General features: G+C 47.3%; 1 pseudogene; it reads left to right on the top strand.

Annotated features, from left to right (window-relative positions):
- The first annotated feature begins 4,905 nt into the window (after nucleotides 1–4,905).
- On the top strand, nucleotides 4,906–17,456 carry LOC124050003 (annotated as a pseudogene).
- The last annotated feature ends 747 nt before the right edge of the window (nucleotides 17,457–18,203 follow it).

Genomic DNA, 18,203 nt, shown 5'->3' with positions numbered 1-18,203 from the left:
CTGCACTTCAGCCGCCTCAGTTCTCTCCTCACCTGGTCTGATGTTAAGAAGAGGAGTGAGAGAGGGGGGTGGGGAGGGGAAAGGGGTGGACAATGGGGGATGGTTGGGCTGATAGTGGAAGGGGGGGCTGGTGGGAAGTGGTGTGAAGACGGGGATGATGGGAGGTGGAGTAGAGGACAGTGATGGTGTGGTGATGGTGGTAGTGTCTGCTGGCCTGGAGATGTGTGAAGAAGGTAGAGGATGGGTGGCAGAGGGGGTGGGGTTGGCACAGTATAAGGCACGGTAAATGTTTATTAATCCACAGTTTCCCCTTTTGATCTTTATTAAGAGATCACTTACAAATGTCAAGTTGAAACTCTGTGCTGATGACAATCAGACTCTGATTGCATCTGTGAGAGGTGTGCCTGCGCTGTCACAGGGGGCTTAAGACCTTCTACTGTAAAGAAATCACTTCAAAGTTAATTACGCAAGCGTTCACACTTAAAATAGCAAAGATATAGCATTAAATGAATTATGATTCAATTCTAGCAGCCACTAGGCTACACAGTTTATCTCATTTATATTCTGCAATGACCAAACAGTGAAAGTTTTATTAGAGCAAGAGCGAAAGCAGCACATACAATAAACCAAAAAACTCCTTGAACCGCCACCTTAACGTGGTGAAGGGGTTTGAGTACCTGAATGATCCTAGAGGCTATGTTGTCGGGGGCTTAATGCCCCTGTTAGGGTCTCCCAAGGCAAACAGGTTCTAGGTGACAGGTCAGACAAAGAGCGGTTCAGAAGCCCCGGATGAAAGAAAAAACAGCAAGGACGTGTACGTCGCCCGGATTGGCGTTACCGGGGCCTCACCCTGGAGCCAGGCCTGGGGTTGGGGCTCGCAGGCGAGCATCTGGTGGCCGGGTCTCCGCCCAAGGGACCCGGTCGGGTACAGCCCGAATAAGCGACGTGGGCCCGCTCTCTCGTAGGCCCACCACCCGCGAGAGGGTTCAGAAGGGGCCGGTGCAATGTGGTTTGGGCGACAGCTGTGGACGGGGGTCCCGGCGACCCAAATCCCGGACAAAAACTCTGGCTATGGGGAATGTCACCTCACTGAGGGGGAAAGAGCCCGAGCTCATGCGGGAAATTGAGCGGTACCGGCTAGAGATAGTCGGGCTCACTTCCATGCACAGCCCCAACTCCTGGAGAGAGGCTGGACTCTCTTCTACTCTGGAGTTGCCCATGGTGTGAGGCGGCGAGCTGGTGTGGGCTTGCTCATAGCCCCCCAGCTTAGCCGCCATGTGTTGGAGTTCTCCCCGGTGAACGAGAGAGTCGTTTCCCTACGCCTTCGGGTTGGGGATAGGTCTCTCACTGTTGTTTCGGCCTATGGGCCGAACGGCAGTGTAGAGTACCCGGCTTTCTTGGAGTCCCTGGGAAGGGTACTGGAATGTGCTCCGACCGGGGACTCCATAGTTCTACTGGGGGACTTCAATGCCCACGTGGGCGATGACAGTGATACCTGGAGGGGCGTGATTGGGAGGAACGGCCTCCCTGATCTGAAACTGAGTGGTGTTCTGTTGTTGGACTTCAGTGCTAGTCACAGTTTGTCCATAACGAACACCATGTTCAAGCATAAGGATGTCCATCAGTGCACATGGCACCAGGACACCCTGGGCCGGAGGTCAATGATCGACTTTGTGGTTGTGTCATCTGGCCTTCGGCCATATGTTTTGGACACTCGGGTGAAGAGAGGGGCTGAGTTGTCCACCGATCACCACCTGGTGGTGAGTTGGATCCGCTGGTGGAGGAGGAAGCCGGACAGACTTGGCAGACCCAAACGTGTTGTGAGGGTCTGCTAGGAACGTCTGGCGGAACCCTCCGTCAGAGGGGTTTTCAACTCACACCTCCGGGAGAACTTTGACCAGATTCCGAGGGAGGCTGGGGACATTGAGTCCGAGTGGACCATGTTTTCCACCTCCATTGTGGAAGCTGCTGCTCGGAGCTGTGGCCGTAAGGTCTCTGGTGCCTGTCGTGGCGGCAATCCCCAAACCCGGTGGTGGACACCGGAAGTAAGGGATGCCGTCAAGCTGAAGAAGGAGTCCTATTGAGCATGGTTGGCTTGTGGGACTCCCGAGGCAGCTGACGGGTATCGGAGGGCCAAGCGTGCGGCAGCCTGGGCGGTTGCGGAGGCAAAAACTCGGGTCTGGGAAGAGTTTGGGGAGGCCATGGAGGAGGTCTATTGGTCGGCCTCGAGAAAATTCTGACAAACCATCCGGCGCCTCAGGAGGGGGAAGCAGTGCCCTGCTAATACTGTTTACAGTGGAAGTGGGGAGCTGCTGACTTCGACTGGGGATATTGTCGGAAGGTGGAAGGAATACTTCGAGGATCTCCTCAATCCTGCTGATGTGTCTTCCGTTATGGAAGCAGAGGCTGAGGACCTTGAGGCGGGTCCATACATTGCCCAAGCTGAAGTCACTGAGGTAGTTGGGAAGCTCCTTGGTGGCAGCGCATCGGGTGTGGATGAGATTCGTCCTGGGTACCTTAAGGCTCTGGATGTTGTGGGGCTGTCTTGGTTGACACGACTCTGCAACATCGCATGGCAGTCGGGGACAGTGCCCTTGGACTGGCAGACCGGGGTGGTGGTCCCTCTTTTTAAGAAGGGGGACCGGAGAGTGTGCTCCAATTACAGAGGGATCACACTCCTCAGCCTCCCCGGGAAAGTCTATGCCAGGGTACTGGAGAGGAGAATCCGGCCGATAGTCGAACCTCGGATCCAAGAGGAACAATGCGGTTTTCGTCCTGGTCGTGGAACACTGGACCAGCTCTACGCCCTCCGCAGGGTGCTTGAGGGTTCATGGGAGTTTGCCCAACCGGTCCACATGTGTTTTGTGGACTTGGAGAAGGCATTCGACTGTGTTCCCCGTGGCATCCTGTGGGAGGTGCTCTGGGAGTATGGGGTCCGGGGTCCTTTCCTAAGGGCTGTGCGGTCTCTGTACTCTCGGAGCAGGAGCTTGGTCCGCATTGCCGGCAGTAAGACCGAAAGAACGAGATCTCGGATACAAGCGGCTGAAATGAGCTTTCTTCGCAGGGTGGCGGGGCGCTTCCTTAGGGATAGGGTGAGGAGCTCTGTCACCCGGGAGGAGCTCGGAGTAGAGCCGCTGCTCCTCCACATCGAAAGGAGCCAGTTGAGGTGGCTCGGGCATTTGTTCCGAATGCCCCCTGGACGCCTTCCTGGGGAGGTGTTCCGGGCATGCCCCACCGGGAGGAGGCCCCGAGGAAGACCCAGGACACACTGGAGGGACTATGTCACTCAGCTGGCCTGGGAACGCCTTGGGGTCAACCCGGAAGAGCTGGAGGAAGTGTCTGGGGAGAGGGAAGTCTGGGTATCCCTGCTCAAGCTGCTGCCCCCGCGACCCGGTCCCGGATAAAGCGGAAGAAGATGGATGGATGGATGGACAATAAAGAAAGATACTTGACAGTTGGACATCTTTGCGTCCTATTTAAACTTCTTAGATTCTCAAATCATACTGTCTCACCATCTGTCTATTTTGTCATATATAGGCTTCCTAGAATGCAACACTAATTGGAAAGTTTATCTGCCACCTACGAGTGTTGGTAATAGACCTGAGTGCAGTAAGCTGGAGTGGACAGTGTAGTTGGACATGAGCGCCAGGGATAGGGCATCTAGCCAGGTCAGGTTAGTCTGTGCACATACTTTTGCCAATTTGTGCTGATTCATTCTTTCAACCTTGCCCTGTGATTGCGGGTGGTAACCAGTGCCAAATGAATGTTTCAGCCCTAGCAATGCCTCCACCTGCTGGAGGCCTTGATTTTTGAAGTGAGTCCCATTGTCTGATCGAATTTTCTCTGGGAATCCATGTCGAGGAATGTAGTGATTAATCAGAAACTTAATCACTGACTTGTTATCCTCCCTTTTTGTTGGCCACGCCTCCAACCTCCCTGTGTATGCATCCACACACATCAACATACCTGTACCCTCTGACTGTGGTTATCATATCTGTGTAATCTATGATAATTTCTTTTCCTGGTCATACTTCGAAAGTATACTTACCCCGTTCAAGTTTGACGGTCGGTCTGGCATTGTACTTGGTGCAAAGTTCATATGTTCTTACCCAGTGTTTTACCATATCTTTCAAGTGAGGATGCCACCAGTTCTCCAGGTTTCTCAGCATCTGTGCCGCTCTCACGTATCCTACTCCATGCGCCTCCCCTAGCGCTGTTTTTCTCATGCCTGGGGGTAGAATGAGACATCCATCTGGACCCTTCCACAGTCGTCCCATGAAAGGAAATCCAGACATGCCAGGGTGTGATTCACATGTGTGGGAAAAACATTTAGTGCACCACCTCCTTGAGCACAAGACAAACAGCAACTGGAGCGGGACACTATTAAAGAGCTTCAGGGTCCGGTCCTGTTCCCCCTTGGATAGAAAAAAGCCGCCCGAGATACCCACCATACGGCAGAGGAGGAGGCTCCGGGAGCTGGCCACAGCGGACAGAAGGATGGACGAGAGGACGTGGGGGAAGGGGCGGACCGCCAAGGGGACATCCAGGAGGAAATGTGCTACTACTGCAACCAACCAGGACACTGAGTGGAAGACTGACCCAGTATACTGCCACAAGGGCAGGGCCGAGGTCGAGGAGGTCCACCACGCCCAGGCCTAAAGCAGGCACCCAATCACCAAGCAGCACCTACAGGCAAGTATCCCATGGTAAACTGGGATGACTGGGAGTAGTGGGGAACACATCAGCAATGACACACCCCACAGAGAAACCATGATAGCGTTGACACGGCAGACCCAATGCTGTCTATAAAGGTTAGTGAAAAAGAACTGCCTTTTCTTGTAGACTCGAGGGCCAATCAATGCTCTGCCCCCGCTGAACATGCTTTCAGACTAAACTATCACTGTAATGGGCTTCTCTGGGGAAAGTCAGACTCTGCCAATCACCAAACCTCTCACCAAAAAGATTAGGGAACAAACTGTTACTCATTCTTTTGTGTACCCACTGTGCAAGTCAGTCTATTGGGGAGAGATCTCCTCATCAAGCTGGGGGCATCCATACTGTGTAGCCCGGACGGACTCATAGTGACATTGCCAGACAGCACCAGACTCCCCTGTGCAGGTCTGAGAACCACAGGGCAATACCTCCTCCAGCCTGTGGAGGAGCAGTATGCGGAGATCTACTGGGCTCTGCTGCAACCTGAAACACCTGAGCACAACGGCATCCTCTCGGCCTATCTGCAGCGGAAACCCTGGATCTCACTACTCGAGCCCTACATCTCTCCCCCTGACCCAGCCCATGTGACAGACTGCAAACTGAGTGGGATCAAGACGGGTTCCAAAAACAGCTACAAGGTAAAAATTGGCAAATACACTCCACCAACATATATGTGGCTTCAGAGGGAGTTGCAGCAGCAGTCACGCTCACAGCAGATCAACTAGATTGGTATATGATGTCAAAAGAGACGGTTCCTCATGTCTCACTAGCATCACATCCTAAACATCAGGCAAAAGAACTGGAAGGTGTGGTTAAACGCGCTCTGGCTCAGACCGATTGGATACCCACACAAATCCCACATCTTGACTGCTCACTCACAGCTAAGACATATCGCATTGATATCGCAGCATGCTACGTGTCTATTCTAGAACATACACAGATAGCTAGGCATCATGGGCGGGAAAAAACTGACCATCAGCTAGCTGCAGAAATGATAGCCACCCTACCAGACTACCTCAGAGTCCCACAGACATGGGTTTAACAGACTGCAATCCCATTACATTCAAGACAAACACAGAATAGCCATTGTGGATCAGACAGTATCCCCTCAAACCTGAGGCAGAGGAAGAGATCTAGGACACAGTTGAAGGGTTATTACGAGCAGGGGTGTTAGAACCCTCACACTCCGCATGGAACACCCCTGTCCTGCAAGTAGAAATAATTACTATAAATAATTAAATAAATAATTAATAACATCCTTTCATTAATAACATCCCTCCACTCTAAATCCCTCCTAGTAAGTGATCTAATTATTGATCATCAGTCCGATATATTCTGTCTCACTGAGACTTGGTTACGGGATGATGAGTATGTTTAAATGAATCAACTCCATCTGGTTATATTAACTATCATGTTCCTCGAGGCACAGGCCGAGGAGGAGGAGTGGCAGCAATCTACCACTCCAGTCTTCAGATTATCCCCAAACCTAAATCTATCTATAGTTCATTTGAGAGTCTCACTCTCAGCCTGTCCCACCAAAACTGGAAGTCAGAAAAGCCAGTTTTACTAGTTGTTGTGTATCGCCCACCTACTGCTGCTTACTCAGAGTTCCTGTCTGAGTTTTCTGACTTCTTATCCAGTTTAGTGCTCAGTACAGATTAAGTCATTACAGTGGGTGACTTTAACATTCATATGGATGTTGACTCTGACAATCTTAAGACAGCCTTTAGTTCACTTTTAGATTCCATAGGTTTCCTTCAGATAGTGAATGAACCAACACACTGCCACAATCACACACTCGATCTGGTTCTCACCTACGGCCTAGAAACTAAGAACCTGTTAGTTGTCCCTCAAAACCCCCTCCTTTCAGACCATTCACTTGTAATTTTTGAACTAACTCTAACAGACTTTACAGCACACAACAAAAAGGTCTACTATACCAGATTCCTCTCTGAAGTCAAGTCAAGTCAAGTCAACTTTATTTGTATAGCCCATTTTTACAAGCAGTTTGTCTCAAAGGGCTTAACATAACATCAGCAACATCCTCTGCCCTTCGACCCTCACATCGACTAAGGAAAAACTCCCAGAAAAACCTTTAACAGGAAAAAATGGAAGAAACCTCAGGGTGAGCAACAGAGGAGGGATCCCTCACCCAGGACGGGCAGACGTGCAATGGATGTTGTACAGGCAGGAAATCAATTAACAACATGAGAAATGACATTACTAAAAAGATAAGCAAAACAAAATCTCAACTGTTTAGTTTCACTTTTGCTACCACCTCAATATGATTTTAACATTTCACAAGTTATAAGAAAATTATAGTAATGAAAATTATAATGAACTGCTGTAACATTCATGTATTCTTTTTTATGTGATGTTGAGAATCACTATCATATCAGTTCGATTTCGGCCCGTAGGGAGAACCACCCCGCCCATAGTCGGTACATAGAGGAATGACAGGCAGATGTCAACAATACACATTGGGTTGGTCATAGAGCCGGCTACAGTTCAACTTGAAGATCTGGATGGAGAGATACCTGCAGAAAGATACAGAGAGAGAGAGAGAGAGAGAGAGGGAGGGAGGGAGAGACACAAGACTACGAGGAGCACTGGACACACAGTTAGTGACATAAAATAATGAACTGCATGTTAATCTGACGAGGGGAGAGGATAGAAGAGGAGAAGGAGGAGGGGAAACTGCTTGGTGGATCATGTTTGTGTCCCCCGGCAGCATAGGCCTATAGCAGCTTAGCTATGATAGAGATTTAAAGATTAACAGTTAGTCAGACCTATTCTACCTGTGGCTATATATCATGAGGTGGGTGAAACTATGCCTACCAGCCCTACACACTTTATTTGGTGCTAACTATATGCTTTACTAAACAGAAAGGTTTTAAGTTTAGTCTTAAAAGTGGAGGTGGTGTCTGCCTGTCGAACCCAGATTGGCAACTGGTTCCACAGCAGGGGTGCCTGATAGCTAAAGGCTCGTCCTCCCGTTCTACTTTTATAAATTCTGGGAACTGTAAGTAAACCTGCACTCTGTGATCTGAGTGATCTATTGGGAGTATATGGGACTATTAGATCCTGCAGGTATGATGGGGCTAGTCCATTTAGGGCCTTATATGTAAGTAGGAGAATTTTAAAGTCTATTCTGAATTTTACCGGAAGCCAGTGAAGAGAAGCTAAGATGGGGGAGATATGATCCCTTTTACTGATTCCTGTTAAAACTCTAGCTGCTGCATTTTGGATCAGCTGCAGGTTATTAATAGAATAATTTGGACATCCTGACAATAGTGAGTTGCAGTAGTCCAGCCTAGAAGTAACAAAAGCATGAACAAGTTTTTCAGCATCACTCTGAGAGAGGACGCTCCTAATCTTAGCGATATTACGGAGGTGAAAGAAGGCGGTCTTAGAGGTCTGTTTAATGTGATGAATAAATGACACGTCTTGATCAAAGATAACGCCGAGGTTCCTTGCAGTCGTACTGGAGGCCAAAGTAATGCCGTCCAGAGAGAGAATATTATCAGCTATTCTATTTCTAAGGTGTTTGGGGCCTAGAATAATGATCTCAGTTTTGTCTGAGTTTAATAATAAAAAATTGGAGGTCATCCAGTCCTTTATGTCCTTAAGACATGCCTGGAGTCTGGCTAACGGCTCTGTTTCTTCAGGCTTTAAGGATAAGTACAGCTGAGTGTCATCAGCATAACAATGAAAGTTTATGTCATGTTTCTGAATAATATTTCCTAGAGGGAGCATGTATAAGGTGAACAGGATCGGCCCAAGCACTGAACCTTGTGGAACACCGAGGCTAACCCTTATATATGAAGAGGAAACATTATTAACTTGAGCAAAGTGAAATCTATCTGTTAAATATGATTTGAACCAGCATAGCGCAGTCCCTGTGATCCTAGTCTCATGTTCTAATCTGTGTAATAAAATGCTGTGATCTACAGTGTCGAAAGCAGCACTGAGATCTAGCAAAACAAGTATGGAGACAAGCCCCCGGTCTGATGCCATGAGGAGGTCATTTGTGACTTTAACCAGTGCTGTTTCTGTGCTGTGATGGGCTCTAAAACCAGACTGAAACATGTCAAAGAGACTGTACCTGTGTAGGTGATCAATCAACTGATTTGCAACCACTCTTTCGAGTATTTTAGATAGGAACGGGAGGTTGGATATCGGCCTATAGTTTGCTAAGATGTCTGGGTCAAGTGAAGGTTTTTTAAGTAAAGGTCTAATAACAGCGGTTTTAAACGCCTGTGGTACATAACCTGTTGTTAAGGATAAGTTTATCTGATCTAAGAGGGAAACGCTAATCAAGGGAAAGACGTCCTTGAGGAGCTTAGTTGGGATGGGGTCTAAGAGACATGTAGTTGGGTTAGATTTGTTAATGCTGGAGGTCAGCTCGGGGAGGTCTATGGGCAGGAACCTGTCCAGGGACCTGTCCAGGGATGGAGTAGGATTAAAAGAGATTACTGGAGATGACACTATATTGGCTATTCTGGGAAGATCTTTATTGATTTTTTCTCTAATGTTATTGATTTTATTGGTGAAGAAACTCATGAAGTCTTCACTGCTAAGAGCTGCAGGAATACAAGGTTCAACAGAGCTGTGACTCTTGGTCAGCCTGGCTACAGTGTTAAAGAGAAAACGTGGGTTGTTCTTGTTTTTCTCTATTAATGTTGAATAATAGGCAGTTCTGGCTTCACGAAGGGCCTTTTTGTATGTCAATAGACTATCTTTCCAGGCTCTCTGAAGATAATGTAGACAGATTTAGGGATGCAATCCCATCACAGCTCCCCTCAGCACCATATACCAGTACAACAGAGCGTACAGATTTAAACGTTAATCCTGTAGAAATTGATTCTTTTGTTAATAACACTGCAGCCACATTGCACACAGTTTTAGATATGGTTGCTCCCCTGAAAAAAAAGGTTACAAATCATAGGAGGCTAGCTCCTTGGTATAATTCAAATATACGAACACTGAAACAAACATTAAGGCGGATGGAGAGGAAGTGGTACTCCTCCAAATCAGCTGAATCCCAGAGGGCCTGGAAAGACAGTCTATTGGCATACAAAAAGGCCCTTTGTGAAGCCAGAACTGCCTATTATTCAACATTAATAGAGAAAAACAAGAACAACCCACGTTTTCTCTTTAACACTGTAGCTAGGCTGACAAAGAGTCACAGCTCCGTTGAGCTTTGTATTCCTGCAGCTCTTAGTAGTGAAGACTTCATGAGTTTCTTCACCAATAAAATCAATAACATTAGAGAAAAAATCAATAAAGATCTCCCCAGAATAGCTGATATAGTGCCATCTCTAGAAATCTCTTTTAATCATACTCCATCTCTGGACAGCTTCCTGCCCATAGACCTCCCCGAGCTGACCTCCAGCATGAACAAATCTAACCCAACTACATGTCTCTTAGACCCCATCCCAACTAAGCTCCTCAAGGACGTCTTTCCCTTGATTGGGGTTTCCCTCTTAGATCAGATCAACTTATCTTTAACAACAGGTTATGTACCACAGGCGTTTAAAACCGCTGTCATTAGACCTTTGCTTAAAAAACCTTCACTTGACCCAGACATCTTAGCAAACTATAGGCTGATATTCAACCTCCCGCAAATCAGTTAATTGATCACCTACACAGGAACAGTCTCTTTGAAATGTTTCAGTCTGGTTTCAGAGCCCATCACAGCACAAGTTAAAGCACTGGTTAAAGTCACAAATGACCTCCTCATGGCATCAGACCGCGGGCTTCTCTCCATACTCGTTTTACTGGATTTCAGTGCTGCTTTCGACACAGTAGATCACAACATTTTATTACACAGATTAGAACATGAGACTAGGATAACAGGGACTGCGCTACGCTGGTTCAAATCATATTTAACACATAGATTTCACTTTGTTCACGTTAATGATGTTTCCTCTTCGTATATAAGGGTTAGCCTCGGTGTTCCACAAGGTTCAGTGCTTGGGCCGATCCTGTTCACCTTATACATGCTCCCTCTAGGAAATATTATTCAGAAACATGGCATAAACTTTCATTGTTATGCTGATGACACTCCGCTGTACTCAGCTGATCATTGTTCTAGGCCCCAAACATCTTAGAACTAGAATACCTGAAAATACTGTCTCTCTGGACGGCATTACTTCGGCCCCCAGTACGACTGCGAGGAACCTCGGTGTTATCTTCGATCAGGACATGTCATTTTTGCATTACATTAAACAGACCTCTAAGATCGCCTTCTTTCACCTCCGTAATATTGCTAAGATTAGGAGCATCCTCTCTTAGAGTGATGCTGAAAAACTTGTCCATGCTTTCATTACATCTAGGCTGGACTACTGCAACTCATTATTGTCAGGATGTCCAAATTACTCTGCTAATAGCCTGCAGCTGATCCAGAATGCAGCAGCTTTTTACAGGAATCAGTAAAAGGGATCAGATATCCCCCATCTTAGCTTCTCTTCACTGGCTTCTGGTAAAATTCAGAATAGACTTTAAAATTCTCCTACTTACATATAAGGCCCTAAATGAACTAGCCCCATCATACCTGCAGCATCTAATAGTCTCATATATTCCCAATAGAACACTCAGATCACAGAGTGCAGGTTTACTTACAGTTCCCAGAATTCAGAAAAGTAGAACGGGAGGGCGAGCCTTTAGCTATCAGGCACCCCTACTGTGAAACCAGTTGCCAATCTGGGTTCGACAGGCAGACACCACCTCCACTTTTAAGACTAAACTTAAAACCTTTCTGTTTAGTGAAGCATATAGTTAGCACCAAATAAAGTGTGTAGGGCTGGTAGGCATAGTTACACTCACCTCATGATATATAGCCACAGGTAGAATAGGTCTGACTAACTGTTAATCTTTAAATCTCTATCATAGCTAAGCTGCTATAGGCCTATGCTGCCGGGGGACACAAACATGATCCACCAAGCAGTTCCCCCTCCTCCTTTTCCTCTTCTATCCTCTCCCCTCGTCAGATTAACATACAATTCATTATTTTATGTCACTAACTGTGTATCCTGTTCTCCTCGTAGTTTTGTGTCTCTCCCTCCCTTTCTCTCTGTCTCTGTCTCTCTGTATCTTTCTGCAGGTATCGCTCCATCCAGATCTTCGTGTTGAACTGTAGCCGTCTCGATGACCAACCCAATGTCTACTGTTGACATCTGCCTGTCATTTATTCATTCTTTTGTGCACCGACTACCAGCGGGGTGGTTCTCCCTGCAGGCCGAAATTGAAATGAATAGAATTGATAGGATAGTGATTTTCAACAGCACATAAAACATACATGAATGATATAGAAGTTCATTATAATTTCATTATTATAATTTCGGTCTTGCTAAAACCATATTGAGGTGGTATCAAAAATGAAACTAAACAGTTGAAATTTTGTTTTACTTATCTTTTTAGTAATGTCATTCTCATATTGTTAACTGCTTTCCTGTCAGAATTGGGGGTATATATTGAACTTGAATTCAATTGAACTATTGAAATGCAGATGCTCTGACAAAGGTGAATGGGAAGTCAAGGACTAAATAGACAGGACAACGAGACACAGGTGACACACATCAGGAGGGAGAAAGCAATCAGAATCAGAATCAGAATCAGCTTTATTTGCCAAGTATGTGTGACCATACAAGGAATTTGATTTTTCTCTGTCCTGTGCACCATACAAAATACAAAATAGCAATAATAATAATACAAATGAAGAATAAAGTATTTACAAGAAAGGGAAAAAAATATATATATACATGTAGTGCAAACAGTGGAATGATGTAGTGCAAACAGTGTGATGGTTCACACAATGGCAGGTGGTTTACGGGGAGATCAGGGAGACAGCCTGGGGGAAGAAACTGTTTTTGTGTCTGGTAGTCTTGGCATACAGAGCTCTGTAACGCCTACCAGAGGGAAGCAGATCGAACAGTTTGTGTGCAGGGTGTGAGGGGTCTGCAGTGATGCTTCCTGCCCGTTTTTTGACCCTGGACTGGTATAAGTCCTGGATGGAGGGCAGGTCGGCCCCGATGATTTTTTCTGCAGACCTGATTGTCCGTTGCAGTCTGTTTCTGTCCTGTTTGGTGGCCGATCCAAACCAGACAGTGATGGAAGTGCAGAGAACAAACTGTACGATGGAGGTGTAAAAGATGGTCAGAAGCTCCTGAGGCAGGTTGAACTTCTTCAGCTGTCGCAGAAAATACAACCTCTGCTGGGCCTTTTTCCTGATTAGGTCGACGTGGGACTTCCACTTGTGATCCCGGGCGATTGTAGTTCCCAGGAACTTAAAGGAGACCACAGTAGACACTGTGTTGTTGAGAATGGTAAAGGGAGGTAAGGTGGGTGGGTTCTTCCTAAAGTCCACTGTCATCTCCACAGTCTTGAGCGGGTTAAGCTCCAGGTTGTTCTGACCACACCAGAGGACCAGCTGGTCTACTTCACGTCTGTAGGCAGCCTCATTACCGTCCTTGATGAGGCCAACTACTGTTGTGTCGTCCGCAAACTTAAGTAGTTTAACGGACGGGTCCCCTGAGGAGCAGTCGTTTGTGTATAGGGAGAAGAGCAGCGGGGAAAGAACACACCCCTGGGGGGGGGGGCGCCGGTACTGATGGTTCTGGTGCTGGAGATGATGCTCCCCAGCCTCACCTGCTGCCTCCTGTCAGTGAGGAAGTTGTAGATCCACTGAGAGGTGGAGGTCGGCACTGTGAGCTGTGAGAGCTTCTGGCGGAGGATTTCTGGGATGATGGTGTTGAATGCAGAGCTGAAGTCCACAAACAGGATCCTGGCATATGTCCCTGGGGTGTCGAGGTGATGGAGGATGAAGTGCAGTCCCATGTTGGGGGCAGTCGTGGATCAGCGGTTAGGGTGTCGGACCCGTAACCGGTGGATCGCTGGTTCCATTGAGCAAGGTACCTAACCCCCACTGCTCCCCGGGCGCTGCACGCGGTCGCCCACTGCTCCGGGTTTGCTGTGTGTGTGTGCACGTCACTTGGGTGGGTTAAATGCAGAGCACAAATTTCGTTGGAGCGAGTTCCCTCCAATGACAAAATATGTCACTTTCATCATGTTGACTGCGTCATCCACCGACCGGTTTGCCCGGTAGGCAAACTGCAGGGGGTCAAGCCGGGGGCCTGTGATGAACTTCAGGTGGTTCAGCACCAGCCTCTCAAAGGATTTCATGACCACAGACGTCAGGGCGACGGGTCTGTAGTCATTCAACCCCGTGATGGTTTTTTGGGGATTGGGATGATGGTGGAACGTTTGAAGCAGGAGGGTACTTCACACAGCTCCAGAGATCTTTTGAAGATCTGGGTGAAGATGGGTGCCAGCTGGTCAGCGCAGATTCTCAGGCAGGAGGGGGACACTCCATCAGGTCCTGAAGCCTTCCTGGTCTTCTGCCTCTGAAAGAGCCGATGCACCTCCTCCACATTGACCTTCAGTGCTGGTAGGAGGTCTGAGTTGAGGGGGGAGGGGGAGGTGTCAGGTATGGCACAGAGGTTGAGTGTTGTGGATGGGGTGGGAGAAGGGTGTGAAAAACGGCAGTAGAAGCTGTTCAGCTCCTCTGCCAGTCCCTTGTTACCCACAGGGTGGGGGGATGGGCTCCTGTAGTTGGTGATGTCTCTCAGGCCTTTCCACACTGAAGTAGGGTCGCTGGCTGAAAACTTGTTTTTCAGCTTCTCAGAGTAGCACCTCTTTGCAGCTCTGATCTGCCTCGTCAGTGTGTTCCTGGCCTGTTTGTACAGGGCCCTGTTCCCACTTCTGTGGGCCTCCTCTTTAGCCTGGCGCAGCTTCCTGAGTTTATTGGTGAACCATGGTTTATTGTTGTTGTATGTGCAGAAGGTTTTGGTCTGCACACGAGTCCTCACAAAAACTGATGTAGGATGTCACAGTGTCGGTCAGTTCATCCAGGTCTGTTGCAGCAGCCTCGAAGACACTCCAGTCAGTGCAGCCAAAGCAGGCCTGTAACTCCAGCTTTGACTCAGCTGTCCATCTCTTAATTGTCCTCACTACAGGCTTTGCTGATTTTAACTTCAGCCTGTAGGTTGGGATGAGATGGACCATGCAGTGGTCAGAGAGACCCAAGGCAGCACGGGAAACAGAGCGATAAGAGTCCTTTAAAACAGTATAACAGTGGTCCAGTGTGTTAGCATCCCTGGTGGGACACTTTATCTGTTGTCTGTATTTTGGGAGTTCTTGGCCGAGGTTTGCTCTGTTAAAATCCCCAAGAATGATGAGCAGGGAATCTGGATGTTTTGCCTCCATGTCTGATACCTGGTCAGCTAGGTGTTGTAACACTGACCAGGATGAACGAGGAGAACTCCCGTGGTGAATAAAATGGTTTACAGTTTATGAATAACGACTCAAGATGAGGACTGCATGAGTTCCTTAACACTGTGACATCTTTACACCAACCTTCGTTGACAAAAAAGCACGTTCCACCTCCCCTCTTCTTTCCAGAGAGCTCCGAGTTGCAGTCCGCAACAGGAAAACCAAAGCAAAGCTACATGAAAACAGGGCACACAGGGGAAGAGACACTTTCAAAATAAAACAGGACATGACATAACCTTGAACATAAAACATGGAAACACATGACAAGACAAACATGAAACATGGCACATGGACTGAAATCAAAAGAAAGCATAACGAACGACACTTTCGTGTCTGTACAACATCCATTGCATGCACCGGGTGAGGGATCCCTCCTCTGTTGCTCACCCTGAGGTTTCTTCCATTTTTTCCTGTTAAAGGTTTTTCTGGGAGTTTTTCCTTAGTTGATGTGAGGGTCGAAGGGCAGAGGATGTTGCTGATGTTATGTTAAGCCCTTTGAGACAAACTGCTTGTAAAAATGGGCTATACAAGTGAGCGCATCTTACTTTGTCTGCAGATAAGATCATGATTTCCTGGTCTTTCTGCAACAGCATTAATGCTTTGCGTTTCTCTGTGGAAATATTGGATGGGGGTACCTTGGCACTGGAGAGGGTGGTTGTGACCTTCATCCGGAGTTGTTCAGCTTCAGTCTCAGTCAGGTTGTTGTTTTTGATGGCCGACTCAGTGGCTGTTATGAGGTCCACTACTGGGATTTGATGTGGTGAAATGGCAAAGTTGAGTCCTTTGGACAAGACATCCTTTTCTGACTGGGTCAATTCCCTGTCTGAAAGGTTCTTCACCCACTTCTCTTGGATGTGTTGCTGTTCTGGTGAGTGGTCCCGTCTCCTCCATGTGTGTGTGTCTGTTATGTTAGATGTAGAATAACGATATTTGAGTTTTTGTCTCTCCTTACCCTTGTTGCGTTGAATGGTCTGGATTTTTGTGGTTAGTTTGGTGACGTCATCCATCACTTGGATGGGTAGAAGGGTGGCCAGCTGTTTTTTGGTAAGTTCAGTTTTGGTCTGTAGAGCATCTATGGTGAAATTGGTCTGTCGTATCCTCTCGTTGAGGAGCTGTCTCTGGGTTCTATGTAAGATGGTATCAGCATTGTGTCCCTTAACAGTAGATGTGAGATGTAAGCTTTTTGATGTCAGCTTCTCCTGTCTGCATCTCAGATTGAAACCGTAGGTGGTTCCTGTAGTCCAATAATTTCCTGGAGGTCTTCTCATGTTCCCTCACCAATCGTAGGGCATCTTTCCCAAAATGATTGGCAACAGAAGCATGGCTGTGCCATGGGATCACCTGTGTCTCCCATTGTGGCCAACCTGTATGTGGAAGAGGTGGAAAGAATAGCTTTGATGTCCTTTCCTGGAACACCTCCCTCCCACTGGTTCAGATATGTGGATGACACTTGGGTCAAGATCAAGACCCAGGAAGTGAAACGTTTCACAGATCACATCAACTCAGTGGACCACTACATCAAGTTCACACGGGAGGACACCAGTGAAAACAATCTATCCTTCTTGGACTGTACTGTTCACATTGAGGATGACAGAAGCCTTAATGTGGAAGTATATAGGAAACCCACCCACACAGAACAATACCTACTGTTTGACTCACACCATCCACTGGAACACAAGATGGGAGTCATCAGAACCCTGCATCACAGAGCTGAGACAGTCCCCACCATCTCAGCAGGACAGGTGAAGGAACAACAACACTTCAAGTCAGCCCTAAAAACATGTGGCTACCCCAACTGGGAACTCACCAAAGCCACAAAAAGACCCACTAACAATAAAAAGGACAATAACAGGAAGAGGAGCAACATTGTCATCCCTTACGTATCATGATTATCAGAAAAACTAAAAAGAATTTTCAACAACCATGACATCCCGGTCCACTTCAAACCCATGATTACACTGAGACAGAAACTGGTCCATCCCAAGGACAAAATCCCCAGGGAAAAACAGAGCAATATCATATATGCAGTCCAGTGCAGTGAAGAATGCTCTGATCTTTACATTGGTGAAACAAAACAACCACTCCACAGAAGAATGGCACAACACAGGAGAGCCACCTCCACAGGACAAGACTCAGCAGTCCACTTACACCTCAAGGAAAAAGGACATTCCTTTGATGACAACAGTGTCCACATTCTTGACAGAGAGGACAGGTGGTACGAAAGAGGGGTCAAGGAAGCCATCTATGTTAAGTAGGAAAAACCTTCACTCAACATAGGTGGTGGACTTAGACATCACCTCTCTTGCACTTACAATGCTGTCCTCCCATCCATACCCAGGAAGTTTCACCCCAGTTTACAAGAAAGCCATAACAACAATAGGTCGTTAATCGGTCATACCCGAACTCATTAACATTCTCACAGCCAGTCGTTAGAACCAGATAGCCAGTCGTTAGACACAGGGGGCCAATCACTGTCTGTCCAACTACATAGACTAATCTGCAGGACTATCAGATCCTTTGTTTTAGGTAGTTTCACTTAGTCACTCCCACCGAGGGGTATATATTGGTTCCTCACCAGTCAGTTTACAGAACTGATGAAGCTGCTTGGATTAGCAGCGAAACGTCTTCAAGCCTATCTACACAGTCCAGATGTCTTGCTTTAACTCTTTGAGTGATCTGGCTAATGCATTCTTTTGTCTCCCATTGGCAGAAGAGTGCCGTGACATTTTTTCATTTACCTACAAGGGTCGACAGCTGCGGTACACCAGGCTGCCACAAGTTCACACTGTCATCAGGGCTGTTCAATCATCTCCTCAAACAGGCTCTAAGTGACTGCATTCTGCCAGACAACACCACACTCATTCAGTATGTAGACGATCTCCTCCTGGTGGCGCCCACAGCTACTGCCTGTCTTACAGCAACCAGCTCTGTCCTGCAACACTTAGCCAGAAAAGGGTTTTAGGTAAGTAAAGCCAAATTACAGGTAGCTAGGAAACAGGTTTCTTTCCTAGGCAGAGTGATCTCCCAGAAAGAAGCAGGGATGTCTCCATCCCACAGAACATCCATCCTACACCACCCAAAACCAGTCAAAGTAAAAGACATGCTCTCATTTCTTGGGCTCACGGTGTACAGCAGAAATTACATACCCAACTACATAG

The sequence above is a fragment of the Scatophagus argus genome, chromosome 18 (genome assembly GCF_020382885.2).
Source record: "Scatophagus argus isolate fScaArg1 chromosome 18, fScaArg1.pri, whole genome shotgun sequence".
In the NCBI taxonomy this organism is placed as follows: domain Eukaryota; kingdom Metazoa; phylum Chordata; class Actinopteri; family Scatophagidae; genus Scatophagus; species Scatophagus argus.
This window is presented reverse-complemented; position numbering and strand designations above follow the sequence as displayed.